We start from the raw sequence: 12,767 nt of genomic DNA, 5'->3' as shown, positions 1-12,767 counted from the left end.
TCTCTTCCCCCCCCCCCCCCACCTCCCACCCTCTCCAACGCTGTTATCTGTGATTTTGGCAAAGAGCACATTTATTGGGGAGGAATATCCCCATGGCAACGCAGCAGATGGTGACTTTTGATTAGCTTGGCTCTTTTTCCTCCCCCCCCCCACCAAATCACAATCCGTCTTTGAAATTAAATCAGGCTGCGATAGGATCAGTTGTTCTGGAGAGGGGACGAGGGAGAAACAAGACTGAAGTACTGCAGCAGGAGCCAGCATGTAATGCAAATTCATGTTTTTTTTAACTCAAGCAATAAACCCCTTTCCCTGTTCATTCTGGAAGCTGAAAGAACCACAAGAGACAGGATAATAAAATTAAAAAAAATAAGATTAAAAATATGTTATCACCGTACGTGGGCTTCTCACTTCTCCCTTGTTTTTGCAGTTGTGTTTGTCTGATGTCATTTAGAACCGAGTCACCTGGGTCTTCCTGAGCTCATCCAGCTTCTGTTTAACGTTGTTACTATTGTCATTATGTCAGTCTGAATACAGTTGAGAGACATGCCAGGAGGGTTAATCTGAAAGCATGACTGGCTTGCTGGACGGGCAGGATGCTAATATATAAACAAGACCTAGGTTGGTTGTCTTTAATGGTACAATCTCTTTCAAATAAGTCCAGAACAGGTAAAAGAACGTCAGATTTCTCAAGAGTCCAAAAATTAAGTATTTAGTTATCTGGGAGCAAACCGGAGGCCGTAATCCTAAATGCATTGACTCGGGATTAGGTCCAATTGAACACAGTGCAATGTACTTCTGGGTAAACAGGATTACATGTAAGGCGGTCTGATAAGTCCATTTTTAGTTATGAACAGACAGCGGAGGAATGAAAATGGAACATCTGAAAAGCTTTAGTGTAAGCCTATAGTTCAAATAATATTGAGGAGAAAAGGTTGACCTTAGCCATTTGGATGAGTGAAGGAAAATGTTACTGGGGCACATCCAAGCGACCATGGTGTGTATCGTTCTCATACAGTTTTATATTGTTGGAAGGCCTGATGACAGGAGAGAATTCATAATGTATTCTATACATTGCGCCACATGATCTTGGGCTTTTCATCTTGACACACCCTTCAAGGAAGGAACCACATGGCTACAGTCCAATAACCTTGTAGGGCACTAGTTGACAAAGGCTATATTGGAACCTAAGGGTTCTGGGTTAAAATTCCCACACGTTCATGACTCATTGAGTCATCTTCGCTGCTGTCTTTTTCCCCTGATCTACCTTGCTGAATTGCTGTGTCTGTTTCCATCAGCCCATTGGTATCTATCTTAGGCCTACCAAATCTGGTTAGAGAAAACAGATCTTTAAATGGTAGCAGTTAGACAATAAAACACTAACTCTTTGCTGCCAACTAGTGGCCAACTGTATTTTTGTTATTCAGATGTGGCATATTGAAATCTGGATCTGTTCAATTTCTTTGGTGTTTGATCTCCTTGAAGAAAGAACAGAGTCAAACTATATTAATGCAAACTAGGAATTAGGACAGACCTGATAGCAATAGCAATAGCATTTTGATTTATAGACCGCTTCATAGCGCTTTACAGCTCTCTCTAAGCAGTTTACAGAGCCAGCATATTGCACCCAACAATCTGGGTCCTCATTTTGCCCACCTCAGAAGGATGGATGGCTGAGTCAACCCTGAGTCAGTCGGGATCAAACTCCTGGCAGTCAGCTGCCTGCAATACTGTATTCTAACCACTGTGTCACCATGGCTGTACTACTATACCCTTAAATCAGGGGTGTCAAACTGCCGGCCCAGGGGCCAGATGCATCGTAGCAAAACTGCGCCCACCCCATTGCCGTCAATGGAAAAAAAGTCGTGATACGTTGCGACACATCATGTGACATTGCGAGTTTGACACCCCTGCCTTAAATTGTTTCATCCTTTTTTCCTGACAATCTCCTATTGTTTTAAAAGCTGTTCCCCCCCACTAAGATATTGCATATGTATGTTTTAATTGTGGTTTGTGAAATTTCTGTTTCTGCAAGAGTCCTGCCAGTGGATATATACTTGCCCCCAACTGGCCAACAACATATAATTTCACTGTTACTGCATTGTTACACACACACACACACACACACACACACACACACACACAAACACACAGACACACTACTAATTCAAGAGCTTTCAAAGATACAAATCACTCTTATTGGTTCCTTCGATAGACCCTTCAGTAGATGAGAGGTTATCCTTATATAAATACCATAAGTGTTAAATTAGGTCTTTATGGTACTTTAATGGGTTAAAATAAATAAATCTTGAGCACACTTGGATCACAATCCAATAAAGAGCTCTTTGTACTGAAACCCATAGAAAAATGTTTCAGTTTAAACTTTTCATTTTATTTGAGCTTACTCAGTTCTGCTGGACAGTGATTAAATCCATCTTTTTAAAACTTCAAACTATACTGTAGTTAGGAAACAGTAGGTAGGTGAAATCAATAGTGAATAATGTATTAACTTTCACCAGTTTAGGAAACATAAAGAAAATTGAATCAGATTAGCAAACAGCAGAATCAAAACCAAAGTTTTCTGTGTAATATACATTCATAATCTACGTCAGGAATCCCCAACCTGTGGGCCACAGCCCACAACCGAGCCGTATCTTATTCACAACCACGCCTCATGAATGGTGGGCTGGCGTGTGCACCTGCCCCTCACACAAAAACCATCCCCTCTTTCCCCCTCACCGGGCCACCAATGGGGAAATGTTGGGGAACGCTGATTTATTCTATGTTACTCATTACATTGCAAAAATGTATACTGGGAGTATGTCAGGGTTGTAATATAGCTTGATTCAAAAAGAAGTCACCTTCAATATACTCAGTTACGGGCCAGGTGGAAAGAAGACCAGAAAAATGGATTTACAATGACTGATGAAAATTTGATAAAGCAAATTAGGAATCAGGGACCAGCACATATCAAACGGATATATCTTGCATTGATAGAGATTGACTCAGAAACAGAGCTTGTTAAGGATTGTATGATAAAATGGGCCCAAAATATCCAGGAAGTCATTACAATGGACACGTGGGAAAAGATTTGGGTGAGGAACGTAAAATTCACACAAGCTCAAAATTTAAGAGAGAATTTTTACAAAATGTTTTATAGATGGCATTTAGATCCCAAAAAGCTTGCAAGTATGTATCCGAATTATCAGCCTAAATGTTGGAGGTGCGGTGATGAAGATGCAACATATTTTCACATATGGTGGACTTGTAAAAAGTTAAGGCTTTTTGGATAAAAGTCTGGTGGAATATGCAGAAGATTTTTAAACAGAGGTTAAAGTTTTGTCCGCAATTTTTTTTGTTGGGAATAATTACAGATGCCACAGTTGTGGACACCAAGTTGATGTTGAATTTAATTACGGCGGCAAGACTTTTGATAGGCCAATACTGGAAGAAAGAGGAACTGCCGACCATAGAGGAGTGGACTTTAAAGGTTTCCGACCTAGCAGAGATGGCGAAGATTTCGGCCTATTTGAAAGATCATTCGCAAGAACGCTATATTATGGAATGGAGAAAATGGATTGATTTTATCCAGAACAAGTATAGGGTTAAGAAGTTTTATGTAGCATTTGAATAAGTCTTCTTTCGTGTTTTTTTTCTTTATTATCTTAGTTTTTTTTTATACATATTCAATATTATTATTATTTGTTTTATCTTATATAAGCTAGAGAGTGATGGATTTTAGAGTTTATAATTGTTAGTATATGATTGTTTATGATTGCTTTTTATATATATACCTTGTATTTAGCTCTGGGAAGTCGGGGGGGGGAGGGGGGGAGGGGGGGAGGTAGGGAGGGGGAAGGGGGGATTCTTAAAGGAAAACTGTATTTTAAAACTCTTCAATAAAAAAAAAAAGAAGTCACCTGACATTAGCTTTCCAACTCATGACCATGCTTCTTAAACTGTTTGACTCAAATACAGAAAGTCCTCACTTAACAACCATTTGAAGTTATGACAGACACTCCCCCCCAAGTACCAAAAGTACCAAAAGATACTTACAAACCAGTTCGCTGGAGTTCTGATGGCAACACACACAAATAATAATAATAATAATAATAATAATAATAATAATAATAATAATAATAATAATAATAATAATAATAATAATAATAATAATAATAATAATAATAATAATAATAAGAAGAAGAAGAAGAAGAAGAAGAAGAAGAAGAAGAAGAAGAAGAAGAAGAAGTAGTTGGAGGGGACCTTGGAGGTCATCTAGTCCAACCCCCTGCCCAGGCAGGAAACCCTCTACCATTTCAGACATACACACACACATACACACACACACACCATGGTCCCATGGCTGATTTTGGACACTTGGCAACTGGTTTGTTTGCCTTTATAACCAGTTGCAGTGTTCTGCATTCATGTGACACGATTCACAACATTTTTTTTGCTGAAACTGGCTTTTTCAACTGGGTTCCTAGCCAAAAAAAAACACCCAACAAACCCACCCATAGGAATGCATTGACTTGCTTAACAACCAAGGTTGTTTGCTTTATGCCTGAAGCATTTGCTTAATGACAGCTGCAAAAAAATTGTAAAATCTGATCTGTCACATGGATGCCTTGATTAATGACCATCATGACTTACAATCAAAATTCCAGGCTCCATTATGGTCATAAGTCAAGAACTACCTGTATCCCTTTTCCCCATCCTAAATAATTACCCCTATCAAAAAAACAAAAAAGGAGAAGCAAACCAACAATAGTAGACTCTCGTTTTACACATGCATCTCAGCAACAGCATTTCCAAACTGGATTTTTCACTCACAAACAAACAATTAAAAATAGCTCCATGACTCCCTTAAGATATGCCCAAATTACCCCCTAGTTCAGAAACCACTGTTATAAGGAAATGCACCTGTGGGGCCAAAAGTTTCCCTCAAACCTCAAAACAATTCTACATTTTTGAGCAACCACCATGTTTTTATATAATTAATTATTCAATATTTATCACAATCATTGTTCTTCATTTTCTATTCAATCTTTGATCAGTGAAATCATTTAATATAATAAAATTACATGGAGTCTTTTTGTGCGTGTAAACAAACTGCATGTAAGTTAAGAATACTGTATGTTATGTCTCCAGAGACTAAAGCTGCATATTGTGTTTGTGTGTCGGCCATTCTGTATTCAAGGAAGGTAGAACTAAAGATTACATTGTATATTACACATTTATCTAGCACTCATTATCATAACCATATGTACAAAAAATGGCTGTATGGTTGTGTTACGTATACTGTAATGTAAATTCACCTATGCCTAGGCCAATCTGGCCATTTAAACCAGGTGTCCAAAGGAGTCAAGACAGTCATTGTGGTCAGATCCCGGCATCTTTTGCATATGTTCAACATCACACACATATCCAGGCTTGTAACCAGTCTACGAATTCAAGGTAGGCATCCAAACAACATAAGGAAAGGCAGCGATAATTTAGAGTAGCCAGATCACCCATACTAGCAGGAATGGATAAAATAACCTAAAAATCAAATGTTCCTTAGTGGCCAGTTATGCTTAAAAGAACTGAACATGTAGCCCTTACTTGCTAAATGATGTCCTCTTTGCAATACTTAAATGAAGCAATTATTGTTCTGTTGCCAGGATCTGGATACTCAGATGCTTGTCATTTGAATTTTGGTTTCTTGTAAAATATCTTTGACTTCCTGAACCTGTTGCTTCCAGAACTGTTGGGGTACAGTCTCTTTCATAATAAACAAATCAAAACCTTCAACAGCTACCATACAGCCCCACTTGACAACATCCCTCAAAAATAAATGGCATGGGAGGAGATGGTGAAGCACTCCAGATTGGTGTAGAAGGAAAATATTTTCCTGCTTATCCACTCATCTGATTGTTCTCAGAGATGGACAAGGGAGACGTCTGCATTCTTGAGAGTGTGTGATGGATGGTAGAAGGGAAGACAAGTGGAGATGACTCTTCAAATAGCCCTTGAAATTGGGATTTTGAAGATTTAAATGTTATACTTCAAAATGGTAGCACTGAATGCAACTGATCCCACAGACAAAATCACAAAAACAGATTGTCTGCCAATTTTGGGGTAGTTGTATTTTACAGCATCTAAAATACCCAGGCTTAAAATTCAAAGGATCATAAAACTCAGAGCAAAGTGGTACTTCTTCTTGCAGAAGTGGGAGCCAATGTGCCTGTAGCCTAATATGTAAGATAATTCCAATGTTACTGACATCAGCATGATCTCAATACATTTTCTGTTGACTGACATTTCTAACTTGATATCCAGGCCAGGAAGGCATGAAGCAAAGCACACACACACCAAATCCTCTTGCAACAATGCAAGATCAGCAATAACTCTCCACTCCCCTTGAGATCAAAGCCTTAGGGAATTCCCAAACCTGGCCATTTGCTTTTAAACTACAAAACATTCGAGTTAAGATGGGGCAGGGGAAATGGAGTGAAGGGATCTGGCTAATGCACTGCTCTATCAGATTAGACCATCAAAAAAATCAAACTGCTTCCATCACTGTCCAAGGAGAGACTCTTGCTTGTTGGTTAATATGATCGCAGCCATGCCATTGGCACTCCTGGGAGAGGTGGCCACTGTGCCTGCGCTGTACAGCAGGCTGGGAGTTTAAAATCCTATTAGGCAGAAATGAACAGTAGCAAAAAGAAAGCAGGTATCCCCTAGTGGGGATTTAAAGATGTTTAGACCTAATTGGATTTTCCAAGCAGATGTCATTATTGTTAAACAGTTGCCCACTTGATATGTTCAAGTTGTTGGCTGTAATTGCTAAAATTAGCAGGTCTGCACTGAGCAAAGGTCAGTTGGTTAATACTGTGATTTTGTTTTTTTATGAAGTAATTCCAAATGCTTTTAAGTATTTCTGTTCTGCTTTGTTTTTTTGCAGGCCAAGTGCTCCATAAAGTACCATCAGGCTGTTAATGAAATCATGTCTGGGCAAACTACTAGCACGGAGGATAAATGCATTTGAGCTGAACTGTCTTTGTATGTGCATTATGGAGGCCTTCCTGCAGCCAAACCACTGCATTCTGAACTGAAGGCACAGTGGTTTTTCCAAGTCAGGATGGTCCTGTCACGGCATAGGGAGAAGCGATGGCCGGAAGCAGCCAATTTAGGATATTGTGAACAGGCAGGAATTTTTGAAATGTACTTTTAATCCTGAGAACCTGGGCTTATTGGATTCCTCCCCCCCTATACTGGGAGTCGAACTACAAAGTAAAGTAGAGGAAAATTGGCAACAGGTGAGAATCATACAGAAAGCTTGAATTGTACACCTATATATTAAAGCACCTCACTCCCTGCTGCCCAACTAATGGACACTTTCTCAACCCCATAAGTTGGAATCAGAGAAGTAGCCTACTGGAGGTTCCTTCCATGTCTACATCTACCTGCAATTGACTAGGCATCCAAGCAGTTTTGTCAGACTGGAAAAAGTGATGCACATGGACAACAACAAGTCTTTTTCTCCATAATTCCTATCCAATATAAGGCCAACCCACTGAAGAGTGAGAGAAGAAATGGGTGGAGGACTTGGGGATCTTGAATAGCTATAGCAAACCTAAGCCTTGGTACTCAAAGTGCCACATCCAGCCCTACGTCTACAATATTTATATCACCTTTGGCTGTGTTCTCCTGATTAAAGGGGACCCGAAGTCAGTAGCTTTTGCTTACATAGGCAAAGGTAAAGGTTCCCCCGCACATGTGTGCTAGTCATTTCTGACTCTAGGGGCCGGTGCTCATCTCCGTTTCAAAGCCGCTTGTCCAAGGACATCTCCATGGTCATGTGGCCGGCATGACTAGATGCCAAAGGCGCACGGAACACTGTTACCTTCCCACCGTAGTGATCCCTATTTTTCTACTTGCATTTTTACGTGCTTTTGAACTGCTAGGGTGGCAGAAGCTGGGATGAGTAACAGGCGCTCACTCTGTTACGCGGCACTAGGGATTCGACCCACCAAACTGCCGACCTTCTGATCGACATGCTCAGCGTCCTAACCCACTGAGCCACTGCATCCCTTTTACCTTTGCTTACATAAGAGGTTGTCTAAATCCTACTCATTTAACTGCCAGCCTCTGCAAATTTTATAGCTCTTTGGTTTCCTTTCTGAAATTGAGCAAGTAAATTCATTTCATTCCAAAGGGAGCCCCCATATATTTATATTAAATCATTATTTCAATGACCATTTCAGCACCAGTGCCTTTCCTTTTTTTTTTTTTTTTAAAAAAAAGCAGAAGTTATGCATGGAGACTTTTTATTGAATTGCCAGGCCAAAAAAAAGTCCCAAAACACCTTATGCAAAATGAAAGACATAGTATGAAAAAAACAAACTGGGATATGGCAGTGGGAGAGAAGAGAAGAAAACAAGCCAACTCAGACATTAACTCTTAAAGTTAAATAAGAATTAATTATAACAATTGGATAAGAAATAGTTCAAGAAGACAAAAAGACGCATGGTCTGTCAACATAATCACTGAAGTTGGTTCGTGGTATTGCTTCCAATTCTCTTCTTCAGCTGTATTGTGGTGGAAGAGATACAGCTAATAAAACAGCCTGATGAAGCTGGTATTTCCATAAAGCTGAAGAAATGGCTTCTACACTTCCTCATTTAGGTGGAATTCCAGCAGTGGGTTTTCTTCCTCCCATGTTTCTTTCATTTATTTTTTTTTACACACAAAACCAATATTTTAAATGAGCCACAAGATCATCATCCACAGAGACTTCACTCCTCTCATTCACTCTTTAGAAAGTCTAATTTATTGTAATCTCTGTTTGATAAGTTGGACAGCTGGACAACTAAGCTCACTCAGATTCTTTCACATTCTCCATTACCATTTTTCATACTGTGACATCCAGTAAGAGATGGTCCCTTGGGACTCTATCTATTTGGGAGGATTTTATCTCCACCCACTTCCTTAATCTTATCAGAAGACAGATCTCCATTTATCTTGGATTGTGATACTGTGACAGTAACTCATAGTCTGTTGGATAGGCTTGCAAATGGGATTGGGGGATAGGGATTCCCCTTTTGTTAGTCTATCTATTCTGGGGCAAATGAGGGATGGTAGAGGGTGGAGTAGCTGTTGTGCATGAAGAAAATAAGGGTGACTGGCAGAAACGCTATATGTTGGGGCAGAAACATCTAGAAGAACCAGTAGTCTGTACAGGGATGTTTGTGGCATCTGAGTCTGAGTTGGGGCCCCTTATTTGGGGGGAAGGAAGAAAAAGATTGAGGGTGTTGGGTCAAGAGTAGAATACATAATAGCATCACAGTGGTAATGATCAGTGGGTGATGTGGGAGATAGGACATTTATTTATTATTTATTTATTTATTTATTTATTTATTTATTTATTTATTATTGGCACTTATATGCCGCCCTATCTCCCGAAGGACTCAGGGCGGCTAACAACAATAACATACAATAAATACAGAAGTTAAGATAAAATTAAAATTAAAGGCCTCTGTACAATAAATTAAAATTAAAATAAATTAAAAAATAGAGTTAAAAAATTAAAAACATAATTAAAATCCCTGTCAGTCCAGGTCAGCCAGGTGGAAAAGGAGTGTTTTGAGGCCGCGGCGAAAGGACTGGAGATCTTGGGCCATACGAAGCTCAAGGGGGAGTTGGTTCCACAGGGTTGGCGCTCCCACAGAGAAGGCCCTCCCCCTGGGGGTTGCCAGCCGACATTGTCTAGCCGACGGTACCCTGAGGAGGCCTTCTCTGTGTGAACATACTGGGCAATGGGAATTCGTTCCTGGCAGCAGATGGTCCTGCAAGTATCCCGGGCCTAAGCCATGTAGGGCTTTAAAGGTAAGTACCAGCACCTTAAATCTCACCCGGAGGGCAACCGGTAACCAATGCAGCTCACGCAGGAGGGGTGTAATATGGGAGTATCGGGGTGCTCCCATCATTACCCGTGCAGCCGCACTCTGCACCAGCTGAAGCCTCCGGGTGGTCTTTAAGGGCAGCCCCATGTAGAGAACATTGCAGTAATCTATACGGGAGGTAACGAGTGCATGGGTGACTGTGCATAGGGCATCTCGGTCCAGAAAGGGGCGCAATTGGCGTACCAGGCGAATCTGTGCAAATGCCCCCCTAGCCACGACTCCAATATGATCTTCAAAACTGAGTCGTGAATCCAGGAGGATGCCTAGATTGCGTGCTCTATCAATGGGAGGTAACATCTCTCCTCCTATAACCAAAGATGGAACCTCTTGGACTAAATGAGATGCCGGTACGTAAAGCCACTCAGTCTTGGCCGGGTTGAGCCAGAGCCTGTTCTTTCCCATCCAAATCTGTACCGCTTCCAGGCAATGGGACATCACATCGAGGGCATCACTGGGTTGGTTCGGGGTGGAGATGAAAAGCTGGGTATCATCAGCATATTGATGATACCTCACCCCGAAGCCACGGATGATCTCTCTTAGGAAAGGCAGACTCAGTGTATCATGCTCCAGTGCTCAGTCTAGGTGCCTAATCATTTGGCCACTGCTACTGAATGGCTTCCCATATCCATGATCTAATAGTGGATGAAAGGGGTGACCTGGTGCATTGCTGAGGCTTGGATGGGCATAGGGAGAGGGGTTTCCTCTTGGAATGTGACCACCTTTCAAATATGTGACAGCCCATGGCAGAAGTAATGGAGTTGTTAGGTAATTCAAGAAACCCTGGTTGCTTCCAAAGTCATGACTCTGCATATAATTGACTATGAAACTGATTAACTTTTGTCTTGGCCAGATAATCTCTGTTAGCCTTGGAGTTCTCTGCAACCACTCCTAACTGCAGATAGGAAGGGGCCAATCTACAACATGAAAACTCGAAGTTTTTCCTGAGGCTGTGATCCATGGTTCAAGTGACACCTTGTTCACTGCTGGAATGAGGGAGTGACAGTAGTCTTGAATCAGATTGCTCCTAGGTAGACTCTCTCTTATACATCCCAGAATACTTCCTGGTTCTCAGAGGAAATTTAGAAGATGAAACAAAAGAGATGGCTAAAGTGCCACTGGCAGAAAACAAAAAAACCATAGGTAAGTCCCGTTTCTTCAAGATTATCTTGTGTTGATAAGAGTAGGGAAACAATTATTTTTGCACTCTTATCACATCTACAGATAGCTATCCAGTGGCAATGATTCAGTCTCTCCTGGGGAATGAGGGGACAAAGGAATATCTGCAGGGCCACTGTAAAGATTACTATAGGCAAGTATCAGTTGCATCACTTGGATCTGCTCTTGGTTGGATATCAGCTTGTAAGCCCTTTGGAGTTGACTGAGGCACAGTCTAGGTTGAACACATGGGAAGAATTTGAGCCTGTTGGTCTTAAGTGGATAGAGTTCACTTGTATATCAGATCTATACCTGTATGTCTCATGGTTGGTTGAGGTTCCCAGGAGAAAATGTGTGGTTGAATCCAATTGATTATGAATGCTTCTTTGAGGGAGGGGATGGATCCCTTTACAATACCAAAACCCAACTGACTGATTCAGCATGTTGTAGAAATAAGATCAATAAGCTATTGTCAGCATAAAGTAACCAGTGCTATGCTGTCTCTCCCAACTTTTCCCATTCTGATGGACCATGGCTTCTCTAGATGCCAGGAAAAGGTCCATTTCAGCTCTGCTATTTCATAACTTTATTACCAAGAACTGAGTATGGACATTCCACATGCAAAATCTAAGCAGAGAGTTCTATCAGCCATTGGGATGTAGTGGTTAAATTCTTGGTCTTGGACTACAGAGACCTAGCTTTAAACTATGGAAGCTCGGTGGGTGATTTTGACCATTTACTTAGTCCAATCTGTCTCATGGGATTAAATTGTGAGAAAAATAGATGGAAGGAGCTCTTGAATAACAAATCAGGATATAAATCTAACAATACATGCTGTGAATTATAAGAAACAATACTTTTAAAATTTTTGATAACATAATGCTAATTTAAATACAGATAGTATGGCAAACCAATACTGTAAAGTACATTGAACAGTACAGTATATGTGGTAGGCTAAGGCTTAATAGATTCATGTTTCCATCAAAGTAATATACTCACTGATATTAGCAACTCAATATTTTAGTCCAGCAAAGATAATCATATAATCAGGAAAATATTAGATAAATATATATCTTTGGGAGAGAGTTAGCTAAACATAATTTAAATTATTGTCCTTTCATTTTATCTCCTGAACTGTTCTCAGTCCATGTTTCAAGATTTACTGAGCAAATCGTCATTGTTTCTTATCAAAGGGCATCCTAGTTGCTTCTAGTGACATTTCTGATTTATTTCTTTTTGCTATTTTTATTATGCATCCCAAATAATTCATTTGGCATATATAAATTTTGTATCAAATAATTCTTTTCCAATTTTTAAAAATAATATATACTTGGTCTTGACAGCAGGTAAAGAGTTTTAAAGGGAGTTTGTGTGTGTGGGTGTGTGTGTGTATGTGTGCGCGGGCGCGTTTGTGTGTTTTCATTATATTCAGAAATATATATTGTTTCCATGTTCTAATCCAAAAGCAGACTTAAAGCTCCATAAAGAAGTTGTTTTGATCTTTGATATCATTTTTATTTCTCTATGTCTACAAAACCATCAAGATTCATTTTTATGCAGAAGAATTTTTACCATTTCCATGACTGTCTTTAAAATTACATATTTTTATTTATTCAGAGCCACATTGCTGTATATGCACTGTTGACCCTGTCCTTCAAAAACATTCTA

Source organism: Vipera berus (genome assembly GCF_964194415.1).
Source record: "Vipera berus genome assembly, chromosome: 2".
NCBI lineage: Eukaryota > Metazoa > Chordata > Lepidosauria > Squamata > Viperidae > Vipera > Vipera berus.
This window is presented reverse-complemented; position numbering follows the sequence as displayed.